At 57.3% G+C, this 536-nt stretch overlaps 1 protein-coding gene across 1 annotated transcript in view; it reads right to left on the reverse strand.

Moving 5' to 3' along the window:
* RER1 (retention in endoplasmic reticulum sorting receptor 1) overlaps window positions 1–536 on the reverse strand; it is a 7,600-nt gene that overhangs the window by 4,689 nt on the left and 2,375 nt on the right. The window lies entirely within an intron of this gene.

Consider the following 536-nt stretch of genomic DNA (forward strand, 5'->3'; position numbering starts at 1 on the left):
CGGGCGGTGCCGATGACGCTAACCCCAAATTTATGGCAACCATTCGAGGCAGGTCCAGTCCTCGGGCAAACACAACACAGAACAAGTTCTCACCGCAGGCGTCCTCAGCACCAGGAGAGGCCTGCCCGAGGCAGGAAAGTGCGCACCTCGGAGTCGCCACCTGCACACAGGACCCAGCCCACGGCCGCGAGGAGCCAGCCCAACCGGCAGCGTGGAGCGGGCACAGGTGGCTCCACTGCAGCCGTGGAGTTTGCAGAGGAGCTCGAATTTATATGTACACACGCATGTATATGTCTGCACGTGTGTAATTAGTATGTATACTTCCAATTTTACTTTTGAAACTGCTTAATCTTAACATTTAAAGTTTTAACTGCGGAAATCTTCACCGGTCATAAAGCACAGAATGCGCGAGCCCAGGCGCACCCCTCCCCCGCTCCCACTGTCAGTCGTTCAAATCCCTCTTCACGTTGAAGCTGACAGCCCAGCGCGTGACGCTGGGCATCGTGGAGCGCTGCGGGCCGCACAGGCTCCGTCCC

This window comes from Myotis brandtii, unplaced genomic scaffold, assembly GCF_000412655.1.
Source record: "Myotis brandtii unplaced genomic scaffold, ASM41265v1 scaffold334, whole genome shotgun sequence".
Classification (NCBI taxonomy): domain Eukaryota; kingdom Metazoa; phylum Chordata; class Mammalia; order Chiroptera; family Vespertilionidae; genus Myotis; species Myotis brandtii.